The 12,401-nt window shown below is 42.8% G+C and overlaps 1 pseudogene; it reads right to left on the minus strand.

Annotated features, from left to right (window-relative positions):
* Positions 1-2,391: 2,391 nt before the first annotated feature.
* Positions 2,392-12,401, minus strand: part of LOC118966157 (zinc-binding protein A33-like) — a 40,499-nt pseudogene continuing 30,489 nt past the window's right edge.

The following is a 12,401-nucleotide window of genomic DNA, read 5'->3' on the forward strand; positions in this document are numbered from 1 at the left end:
ATTATTATTATTATATAACTGACTGTTCTGCTTTTTATACCGGTGTTCATATTTGAAAGATCATACTATTCTGATGTTTGTGTGCTGAGTTTCATGGCCTAAAACGTTATGGTTGTGTCAATACAATTTACAATAGTATCAAGCTGTGTGTGGACCTTCCATTTGTATATATAAAAACCCACTTCATGAAATGTTCTCATTTCATTTCACCCCCAAAAAACATGTATTTTTAAATTAGATCTGGCATTTATGGGCAGAGTCGATCAAGTGCTCAAATTGGTTTGAAAGAAAACAAATGGTTATTGGACCCAGGTCTGGAACTCAAATAATGACTGAGATCAAATCAAATCAAATGTATGTATATAGCCCTTCGTACATCAGCTGATGTCTCAAAGTGCTGTACAGAAACCCAGCCTAAAACCCCAAACAGCAAGCAATGCAGGTGTAGAAGCACGGTGGCTATTGATATTAATATTAGGATATTGATATTGAGATATTGATAACTCTTTTGGAACTTGTCACTGGCAAATATTAAAGCATATCAATAATCCAAGAGTGGATGAGCAACAGATAAACATTACTTTTTGTCAACAAAAAGCTTCCAAACCACCTGAACAGTTCATCCTCCCTCTGTCCTTGTCTCTCCGTCTGTTCTCGTCGTCTATTCTCCTCATCCATCATCCTCTGGTACTCCTCCTCTTTCTGCTCCTCCTGCTTATGGTTCTCCTCATCTGTCTTTCTGTTCTCCTCATCTCTCTTTCTGTTCTCCTCATCTGTCTTTCTGTTCTCCTCATCTCTCTTACTGTTCTCCTCATCTCTCTTTCTGTTCTCCTCATTTCTCTTTCTGTTCTCCTCATCTCTCTTTCTGTTCTCCTCATCTCTCTTTCTGTTCTCCTCATCTCTCTTTCTGTTCTCCTCATCTCTCTTTCTGTTCTCCTCATTTCTCTTTCTGTTCTCCTCATCTCTCTTTCTGTTCTCCTTATTTATCTTTCTGTTCTCCTCATCTCTCTTTCTGTTCTCCTCATCTCTCTTTCTGTTCTCCTCATCTCTCTTTCTGTTCTCCTCATCTCTCTTTCTGTTCTCCTCATTTCTCTTTCTGTTCTCCTCATCTCTCTTTCTGTTCTCCTCATCTCTCTTTCTGTTCTCCTCATCTCTCTTTCTGTTCTCCTCATCTCTCTTTCTGTTCTCCTCATCTCTCTTTCTGTTTTCATCTCTCTTTCTGTTCTCCTCATCTCTCTTTCTGTTCTCCTCATTTCTCTTTCTGTTCTCCTCATCTCTCTTTCTGTTCTCCTCATTTCTCTTTCTGTTCTCCTCATCTCTCTTCTCTCTTTGTATTGCATCGTCATGTCCCTCTACTCATCATGAGAGCTGGCCTGTCTTTCTCTCTCTTCATCTCTCTACTCATCATGAGAGCTGGCCTGTCTTTCTCTCTCTTCATCTCTCTCTCTACTCATCATGAGAGCTGGCCTGTCTTTCTCTCTCTTCATCTCTCTCTCTACTCATCATGAGAGCTGGCCTGTCTTTCTCTCTCTTCATCTCTCTCTCTACTCATCATGAGAGCTGGCCTGTCTTTCTCTCTCTTCATGTCTCTCTCTACTCATCATGAGAGCTGGCCTGTCTTTCTCTCTCTTCATGTCTCTCTCTACTCATCATGAGAGCTGGCCTGTCTTTCTCTCTCTTCATCTCTCTCTCTACTCATCATGAGAGCTGGCCTGTCTTTCTCTCTCTTCATCTCTCTCTTCATCTCTCTCTCTACTCATCATGAGAGCTGGCCTGTCTTTCTCTCTCTTCATGTCTCTCTCTACTCATCATGAGAGCTGGCCTGTCTTTCTCTCTCTTCATGTCTCTCTCTACTCATCATGAGAGCTGGCCTGTCTTTGAGGGTTACCTCCCTCCCTCCCTCCCTCCCTCCCTCCCTCCCTCCCTCCCTCCCTCCCTCCCTCCCTCCCTCCCTCCCTCCCTCCCTCCCTCCCTCCCTCCCTCCCTCCCTCTCCCTCTCTCTCCCTCCATATTCTCTCCCTCTCTCTCTCTCTCTCTCTGTCTCTCTCCCTCCCCATTCTCTCTCCCCCTCCCTCTCCCTCTCTCCCTCCCCATTCTCTCTCTCTCCCTCTCTCTCTCTCTCTCTCTCTCTCTCTCTCTCTCTCTCTCCCACTCTCTGTCCCTCCCTCCCTCCCCTCTCTCCCCTCTCTCTCCCTCCCTCCCTCCCCTCTCTCACCCTCCCTCCCTCTCTCTCCCTCCCCTCCCTCTCTCTCCCTCTCTCTCCCTCTCTCTCCCTCCCTCTCTCTCCCTCTGCTCCTGCACTTTCCCAGAAAACACCACTACCTCCTGGCTGGATGAGCCAATGACAACAGTCGGTGTAGTAGCGCGTTCTCCCCTCCCTCCGTACCCAGTTTAGGGACACTTCAAATCCTAAAAGAAAGAAGTTGGGGACACAAACAGCTGAGAAATGCTGCACTCACCATACAACCTGGACATTGTGAAGATATTGAGACACTTGCCTATGCCTATACAAAATAAATATACGTTATACTTTTGTTTGAGGTTCTCCTATTTTTTTTATGCTAATGATCATGAATGCTAATGATCACGAATGCTAATGATCACGAATGCTAATGATCACGAATGAGAATGATCACGAATGCTAATGAGCAAGATCATCTAAGCTGCAGTAACATAACGGTCTTGACATAATCACCAGTCTATATGCATGTGATTGTTCATCTTAGATAACATTCCCGGCAAATCAGCTACTTATTCAAACTCCTTCACTGTCACGTCTCTTTCCTGTTAACTGGAATTAGTTTCTAAAAATGAAAATAGTCACTTTTTTTTTTTTAGATAAACCTGTGGCAAGTTACATTAATCCGGTTTAAAAAGATTAGCTACCAACAGCTCATAAGCCTAACGTTGGGTAGTTAGTTAGATACTGTAGCATATAGTTAATATACTGGCAAAGCCAAATAACATTAGCTAGCTAGCTAACATACCGCTACATACAAGCTAACGATACGCTATGTGGTTCGCGTAGCTAACAGATTGTCAGCCAACATAATATTTAAAGTAACTTATTTGAAAAGTAATTACTTTTATATTACATTTCTCAACATTTTCTTAACATTAGTCATAATTAGCTAAAGCAAGAAATTTTGCATTTGTTTACACTCTTGTATTTTCTTAAAATCTGAAAACGTTGTGAAGCTATGCCCATTTTCTGGAGAATTGCATCGTTGTCCCTGAAAGCACGGAAATAGGGGGCACGCATCACCGGGGGCACGCATCACCGGGGGCACGCATCCTCCAAACATAATGATGGTTATTATAGCCAAACAGTTCTATTTTTGTTTCATCAGACCAGAGGACATTTATCCAAAAAAGTATGATCTTTGTCCCCATGTGCAGTTGCAAACCGCAGTCTGGCTTTTTTATGGCGGTTTTGGAGCAGTGGCTTCTTCCTTGCTAAGCGGCCTTTCAGGTTATGTCGATATAGGACTCGTTTTAATGTGGATATAGATACTTTTGTTCCTGTGTCCTCCAGCATCGTCACAAGGTCCTTTGCTGTTGTTCTGGGATGGATTTGCACTTTTCGCACCAAAGTACGTTCATCTCTAGGAGACAGAACGCGTCTCCTTCCTGAGCGGTATGACGGCTGCGTGGTCCCATGGTGTTTATACTTGCATACTATTGTTTGTACAGATGAACGTGGTGCCTTCAGGCGTTTGGAAATTGCTCCCAAGGATGAACCAGACTTGTGGAGGTCTACAATATTTTGGTCTTGGCTGATTTCTTTTGATTTTCCCATGATGTCAAGCAAAGAGGCACTGAGTTTGAAGGTAGGCCTTGAAATCCACAGGTACACCTCCAATTGACTCAAATTATGTCAATTAGCCTATCAGAAGCTTCTAAAGCCATGACATCACTGTCTGGAATTTTCCAAGCTGTTTAAAGGCACAGTCTACTTAGTGTATGCAAACTTCTGACCCACTGGAATTGTGAAACAGTGAATTATAAGTGAAATAATCTGTCTGTAAACAAATGTTGTAAAAATTACTTGTCATGCACAAAGTAGATGTACTAACCGACTTGCCAAAACTGTAGTTTGTTAACAAGAAATGTGTGGAGTGGTTGAAAAACGAGTTTTAATGACTCCAACCTAAGTGTATGTAAACTTCCGATTTCAACTGTACATAGACATGGAATCACTGGCCACTTTAATAGTGTTTACATACTGTTCTACTCATTTCATATGTATATACTGTATTCTATTCTACTGTATTTTAGTCAATGCAAGTCTGACATTGTTAGTCCTAATATTTACATATGATATTTATTTTACTTTTAGATTTGTGAGTATTGTTGTGAATTGTTAGATACTACTGTAGTTGGAGCTAGAAACACACGCATTTCTCTACACCCGCAATAACATCTGCTAACCATGTGTATGTGACTAATAACATCTGCTAACCATGTGTATGTGACTAATAACATCTGCTAACCATGTGTATGTGACCAATAACATCTGCTAAACACGTGTATGTGACCAATAACATCTGCTAAATATGTGTATGTGACCAATAACATCTGCTAAATATGTGTATGTGACCATAACATCTGCTAAATATGTGTATGTGACCAATAACATCTGCTAAACACGTGTATGTGACCAATAACATCTGCTAACCATGTGTATGTGACTAATAACATCTGCTAACCATGTGTATGTGACCAATAACATCTGCTAAACACGTGTATGTGACCAATAACATCTGCTAAACATGTGTATGTGACTAATAACATCTGCTAAACATGTGTATGTGACCATAACATCTGCTAACCATGTGTATGTGACTAATAACATCTGCTAACCATGTGTATGTGACTCATAACATGTGTATGTGACTAATAACATCTGCTAACCATGTGTATGTGACTAATAACATCTGCTAACCATGTGTATGTGACTCATAACATGTGTATGTGACTAATAACATCTGCTAACCATGTGTATGTGACCAATAACATCTGCTAAACACGTGTATGTGACCAATAACATCTGCTAAACACGTGTATGTGACCAATAACATCTGCTAACCATGTGTATGTGACCAATAACATCTGCTAAACACGTGTATGTGACCAATAACATCTGCTAAACATGTGTATGTGACTAATAACATCTGCTAAACATGTGTATGTGACCATAACATCTGCTAACCATGTGTATGTGACTAATAACATCTGCTAACCATGTGTATGTGACTCATAACATGTGTATGTGACTAATAACATCTGCTAACCATGTGTATGTGACTAATAACATCTGCTAACCATGTGTATGTGACTAATAACATCTGCTAACCATGTGTATGTGACCAATAACATCTGCTAACCATGTGTATGTGACTCATAACATGTGTATGTGACCAATAACATCTGCTAACCATGTGTATGTGACTAATAACATCTGCTAACCATGTGTATGTGACTAATAACATCTGCTAACCATGTGTATGTGACTCATAACATGTGTATGTGACTAATAACATCTGCTAACCATGTGTATGTGACTAATAACATCTGCTAACCATGTGTATGTGACTCATAACATCTGCTAACCATGTGTATGTGACTCATAACATGTGTATGTGACTAATAACATCTGCTAACCATGTGTATGTGACTAATAACATCTGCTAACCATGTGTATGTGACTAATAACATCTGCTAACCATGTGTATGTGACTCATAACATCTGCTAACCATGTGTATGTGACTCATAACATCTGCTAACCATGTGTATGTGACTCATAACATCTGCTAACCATGTGTATGTGACTCATAACATCTGCTAACCATGTGTATGTGACTCATAACATCTGCTAACCATGTGTATGTGACTCATAACATCTGCTAACCATGTGTATGTGACTCATAACATGTGTATGTGACTCATACAATTTGATTTGATTTGATTAGAGTCCACTGTTTGTTTACTTCGATTATTATTTTAGATTTTTAAAAACTTTTTCTCCCCAATTTCGTGATATCCAATTGGTAGTTAGTCTTGTCCCATCGCTGCAACCTCCCTATGGTCGAGAGCCATGCCTTCTCCGAAACACGATCCTGCCAAGTCACACTGCTTCTTGACACACTGCTCGTTTAACCCGAAAGCCAGCCCTAATACGGGTAAGCCTGGGGAAGTTTATGGTAGAAGAATAGCTAAATAGGGATGGTGACCGTTTTACCGGCAGTCATGAGTCATGTCCGCAGTAAATATCCACGTGACCATTGAGTCACGGTAATCTCCTCTTATGTACTCTGGTAGTACCCGACACACTAACGAGCTAACGGCTTGGTACCAGGGTTTGGGGAGTAACAGATTACAACAACAATGTCATCTTTTACATGATCAGCAACAATATTGTAATCAGATTATAGATATTTTGCTTTATATCTTTTTAGTTGAAAAAATGCGCAAATTTAAGTTTGTTTCCGCCTGAGCGAGTCTGACCAGAATTCAGAAACCACTATGTTGACACATCAAATGCATTTGATGTAGCACAGGAAACGAGCGGGAATACTAGGCTTTGATAGGCTACAGTCCAAGCTATGTCTTCCAATGGTGCGACTGTTGTCGGCATCCAAAGATTGTTCAACTTGAATAAACGTTTGAAGGTAAGACAGCAGTGGTGTGGCCTACCTGTGACACGGAAATCACTTAGGCCCATTATAGGTTTTACATAGGGCCTTGATTTGAATCACATTGCTGCTCTCTCTGGTTTAGCTATTTGCAACAGATTGTGGTTGTTGTGGATGGTTGTTCACAATTGTATAGTATTGCCCACAATTGTTCGCAATTGTATATGTGTTTAATAATGGTTGATTTGAAGAAGTTTAATTAAGCTGCCTATCAATCAATATCAATATTTTTCTAAACTGAAAAACTTCTAACAAATAAAACAATGGCGCAGCCTCAAAAGTACTTTTGTACTTTTATTTACATAATGGCAATTTTATTTACATAAATTGTATTTAATTTACATAATTTAAATTAACATAATTTTAGTTTTGTTTGCGTAATTTTAATTTTAATTTTACGTCATGATTCCGGAAGAAGAACAATACTGACACAGCTCAATCAAAACGGTCCCGCCCTCTCTGAACTGAAAGAGAGGCTTCTTTTGTAGGGGAAGCCCCTCCCATCAGAACATACCAAACTCATTCATTAATTAAGCCATTTCCAACTTTAAAGCCTACGTTTTCCACTCAAGCCAAACATATCATGAATTATCTTCATTGAACCTTTCGCCAATCGGTTTTTCATAATACAATATAACACATTTTCACTATATCAACGCGCCATTCTGGACAGGCACGACAAAGCCAGCCTGATTGCTGTGTGCTGCCTGTGGCCAGTGATAGACTTCTCCTTCACAAAAGCCTTTCCAGAAGAGTGGAGGCTGTTATAGCAGCAAAGGGGGGACCAACTCCATATTAATGCCCCTGTTTTTGGAATGAGATATTTTGGTCATCAGATTAAAAAAAAAAAAAATTATAATAAAAATACAGAATCGTTGTATTCATTGGATTGTAAGGGTTGTAGGTAAAAATACATCCAAATATTCTATACTTTCCAGATTTGGCCAAACTACAAAACACAGTCTGATAAATACATTTAGACCCGTTGTCATGAATGAATTCAAACGATTTAACTGTTTGATTGACAGGTGTGATGACCAATGGGGTTGAGTTTTTTACCACCATCATTATGGCCTGGATTGAAGTATGGATAGAGTTTCTCAGTGAAGGTCTGACCGGTGAAGGAGTAGATCAGAGACCTGGCCTCCACATCATAGAAGGAGACCAGACCCTCCTCATAATCCACACACACCCCCACCTTCTGGGGCTTCTGACAGAGAGAGAGGAGGACAGAGAGGACAGCGAGAACCCTGTACTCTCCATCTCCTCAGCCACACAGTCCAGTATCCATTTTCCAGGGTTCAGGTAAATCAGCCCCTTCCTGTTGATGGACTCTCTGGCCACTCCTAATACCCATTTAGTCTTCTTACCCACCTGCACCTCATAGTAGAATCTCCCTGAGGAGAAGCCCTCCTTTCCCAGGACACAGGTCGTATATTTAAACCTCTCTGGGTTGTCAGGGAGATTCTGTCATGTGTTTCCAAGTCTCACTAGTTTCCCATCTTCAGACAGGATGAGTCTGGGATGTGCTGTACCAGGGTCCAGAGTCACAGCCACTGTATACTGAGGAATCTTCTTAAACTCTTGTTCAGTTCCACAGAGTGTTGGACCTTGTTCAGTTGCTCCACAGCAGGTCAACCACAACCTGGACCAAGATTCTCTTCCAAACACAGCCAGAATCACATCCAGGTGTAGCAGGGCCTGAGGCTAGGGGACAGGCAGCCCATATCTAGAATGTGCGTTGACCTTGTTTTCATGCTTTACGGTTAACCTTGGGAAATGTTTTTCTTCCTTCCTATCCATCACTTGCCCAGTATTTAATGTACTCAAGGCAGGAAAAGGAAGAAGGCTAATTGTTTACTGAGTATTGGAACAGAACCAATATCAATGTTGAATAGTTCAGTGGCTTGCTTTGGTTCAGTTTGCTTCTGGTGTTTGATGGCTGATGTTGTGCGCCCTCTGTCTGTCTGTCTGTCTGTCTGTCTGTCTGTCTGTCTGTCTGTCTGTCTGTCTGTCTGTCTGTCTGTTTGTCTCTGTCTGTCTGTCTGTCTGTCTGTCTGTCTGTCTGTCTGTCTGTCTGTTTGTCTCTGTGTGTCTGTCTGTCTGTCAGTCTGTCTGTCTCCCTGTGTGAATTATCTCATTCTCATTCTCTCTCTGCAGCCAAATTCAACACCATAATTACCAGTCATTCTCTGGTGGCCTCTTTCTCTGACCTGACACACCAGCCATGTCCTGTTCTGAAACATTTTCTGCTGTAGCAAACGGACTCAAATTAAGACCCTACATCTGTAGCCTTTGCTACACACACACACACACACACACACACACACACACACACACACACACACACACACACACACACACACACACACACACGTGGATGTTTTCTTATCTCTTCTTTTTGACACCGTGTAGCACAAGGACAAACAAAGATACGATAACGCTCCAATTTCCCTTCTTATAAAGCCTTATAATAACAACACAATATAACAACGTCCTACAGAAATGACATTTTGATGTGTTGACAACTTGAATTACAATCTTTGTCAATGCATTGTCCTCCACTGAAGGAACAACTCACTGTCTGTCCAATATGGCACCCTATTCCCTAGATGGTGTCCTATGGGCCATTTTGGGGTGCCACTATAACAGACTTTGTGGTCTTTACATTTTGGGGTGCCACTATAACAGACTTTGTGGTCTTTACATTTTGAGGTGCCACTATAACAGACTTTGTGGTCTTTACATTTTGAGGTGCTGGCTGTCCCTTTCCCCAGCCAGAGGAAGGAAAGGGTGGAGGGTGCAGCTTAAGGTGTGTGTGTGTGTGTGTGTGTGTGTGTGTGTGTGTGTGTGTGTGTGTGTGTGTGTGAGTCAGATGGGGGGTAGCAGTCTATTATGTCATCTTCAGAACAGTAGAACCCTGGAAGTTGCCACTTCAACACAACAATTCCAGAGACAGAATTCTTTGTGAGCATTCTCTCCCTATCCCCTCCCTCTCTCACTCCCACCTTTGTTTATCCCCCCCCCTCTCTCTCTCTCTCTCAATGCCCCCCCTTCACCACTAGGTGTTAATAGTGTCCTCCCCTCCTTCACCACTAGGTGTTAATAGTGTCCCTCCCTCTCTCCTTCACCACTAGGTGTTAATAGTGTCCCTCCCTCTCTCCTTCACCACTAGGTGTTAATAGTGTCTCCCTCTCCTTCACCACTAGGTGTTAATAGTGTCCCTCCCTCTCCTTCACCACTAGGTGTTAATAGTGTCCCTCCCTCTCTCCTTCACCACTAGGTGTTAATAGTGTCTCCCTCTCCTTCACCACTAGGTGTTAATAGTGTCCCTCCCTCTCTCCTTCACCACTAGGTGTTAATAGTATCTCCCCCCTCCTTCACCACTAGGTGTTAATAGTGTCCCTCAATCTCCTTCACCACTAGGTGTTAATAGTGTCCCTCCCTCTCCTTCACCACTAGGTGTTAATAGTGTCCCCCTCTCTCCTTCACCACTAGGTGTTAATAGTGTCCCTCAATCTCCTTCACCACTAGGTGTTAATAGTGTCCTCCCATCTCCTTCACCACTAGGTGTTAATAGTGCCTCCCTCTCTCCTTCACCACTAGGTGTTAATAGTGTCTCCCTCTCTCCTTCACCACTAGGTGTTAATAGTGTCTCCCTCTCTCCTTCACCACTAGGTGTTAATAGTGTCTCCCTCTCTCCTTCACCACTAGGTGTTAATAGTGTCTCCCTCTCTCCTTCACCACTAGGTGTTAATAGTGCCTCCCTCTCTCCTTCACCACTAGGTGTTAATAGTGTCCCGTCCCCCACTACGCTGATCCTCAACATGTTGGCCACCACAGGGGTGCGTGCTCAACCCCCTCCTGTACTCCCTGTTCCAACACAATCATCATGTTCTGTGACGACGCAACAGTGGTAGGCCTGATTACCAACAACGACGAGACAGACTACAGGGAGGAGATGAGGGCCCTGGCAGAGTGGTGCCAGGAAAATAACCTCTCCTTCAACGTCAACAAAACGTAGGAGCTGATCGTTGGACTACAGGAGACAGCAGAGGCAGCATGCTCCCATCCACATCGACAGGGCTGCAGTGGAGAGCATCCTGTCAGTCTGTATCGCCGCCTGGTACGGCAATTGCACTGTCTGCAACCGCAGTGCTCTCCAGAGGGTGGTGCGGTCTGCCCAACACATCATCGGGGGCAAACTACCTGCCCTCCAGGACACCTACAGCACCCGATGTCACAGGAAGGCCAAGAAGATCATCAAGGATTTCAGCCACCCGAGCCACGGCCTGTTCATCCCGCTATCATCCAGAAGGCGAGGTCAGTACAGGTGCATCAAAGCTGGGACCGAGAGACTGAGAAACAGCTTCTATCTCAAGGCCATCAGACTGTTAAACAGTTACCACTAACAGGGTTCTGCCCAGTACCCTGCACTGAACCTTAGTCACTGTTACTAGCCGGCTACCACCCGACACCCGGCACCTTAGAGACTGCTGCCCTATGTACATACGAACAACGGGTCACAATAATAATGTTTACATACTGTTTAACCCACTTCATATGTAAACACTGTGTTTAAGTCATCCTATATAACTACTGTTGTACACACCTTCTCTATAAACATACTGTCTATAGTGTCAATACACACCATTATTTACATATAGAAAACATTCCGGGAACTCTGACATTACGCATTCTGATATTTCTTCATTTCTTCATTTTTTAAAACTTGATGTATTATGTGTGTATTGTGTTGTATTGCTAGGGTACTACTGCACTGTTGGAGCTAGAAACACAAGCCTTTGACAGCACCTACAATAGTATCTGTGTACGTGACAATTAAACGTTGATTTGATTTGTATCCGTGGTAACAGGTCGCTAGCGTTGCGTTCAGTGTGTGTGTGTGTGTCTGTGAGAGAAAAAGAGACTGTGTATGTGTGTGCGAGTTTTTTGTGATGACCTCACTACCCTCTGGGGATTGGATCCATTTCTGGGGCTGCTGCCTCTGTCCCCTTCTCTTCCGCTCTCTCTCTCCACCCTCTCTCTCTCCACCCTCTCTCTCTCTCCACTCTCTCTCTCTCCACCCTATCTCTCTCTCCACTCTCTCTCTCTCCACCCTCTCTCTCTCTCTTTCTTTCTCTGTTTCATCCTCCATCTCTTTCTTTACCTCTCTTTATCTCCATCATAAGATATCTCAATTTCTTTATCAAATTCTCCCCATGCATGTTTCACACAAAAGAACAGGTTGAATAGAGTCTCCCTCCTGAACTACAATACAATACTATATACTGTGTGTTTTCCAAATGGCACTCTATTCCCTATTTAGTGAACTACTTCCGACGAGGGTCCATAGGGATCTGGTCAAGAGTAGTGCACTAGATATTGAATAGGGCAGCATTTGGGATGAAGCCCATACATTCCAATTAGTAGATTGGGACGACTAATCCACTCCCCTCCACCTCCTCCCTCTCTCCCGCCCTCTACTACATGAATTGGATTGGTCGCCTGCCCACTTGAAAGGAGTGAAAAGAGAGAAAGAAGGAGAGAAAAGAGAGAGAGCAACCATTAATCCCATTGTATGAGAACAAGAGACGGGAACTCCAAGAAAGCTGTGTGCATGTGTGTGTGTGTGTGTGTGTGTGTGTGGTGTGTGTGTGTGTGTGGTGTGTGTGTGTAGGTCTTTGTGGACCCAGTTAAATCTG

The sequence above is a fragment of the Oncorhynchus mykiss genome, chromosome 9 (assembly GCF_057628025.1).
Source record: "Oncorhynchus mykiss isolate SJ-2025 chromosome 9, ASM5762802v1, whole genome shotgun sequence".
In the NCBI taxonomy this organism is placed as follows: Eukaryota; Metazoa; Chordata; class Actinopteri; order Salmoniformes; family Salmonidae; genus Oncorhynchus; species Oncorhynchus mykiss.